A 236-nucleotide genomic window follows, 5' to 3' on the forward strand; every position below is an offset into this window, starting at 1 on the left:
CTTACATAGCTAGTGTGGTACTATGATCCAACACTGATTTTGAGTCAATGGATCACATGACCTAGAAGCTATTGAGCTAAAATGCTAATTTTTACACATAAAAAATCATAAAAAATCCAAAAAGATTTAAAATTTAAAATCAAGTGGTATATCTTACATAGCTAGTGTGGTACTATGATCCAACACTGATTTTGAGTCAATTGATCACATGACCTAGAAGCTATTGAGCTAAAATG

At 31.4% G+C, this 236-nt stretch overlaps 1 protein-coding gene across 4 annotated transcripts in view; it reads left to right on the forward strand.

The window, feature by feature from the left end:
- Positions 1-236, forward strand: part of serac1 (serine active site containing 1) — a 10,548-nt gene that overhangs the window by 693 nt on the left and 9,619 nt on the right. The gene's annotated exons all lie outside the window — the stretch shown is intronic.

The sequence above is a fragment of the Oryzias melastigma genome, linkage group LG24 (genome assembly GCF_002922805.2).
Source record: "Oryzias melastigma strain HK-1 linkage group LG24, ASM292280v2, whole genome shotgun sequence".
Classification (NCBI taxonomy): domain Eukaryota; kingdom Metazoa; phylum Chordata; class Actinopteri; order Beloniformes; family Adrianichthyidae; genus Oryzias; species Oryzias melastigma.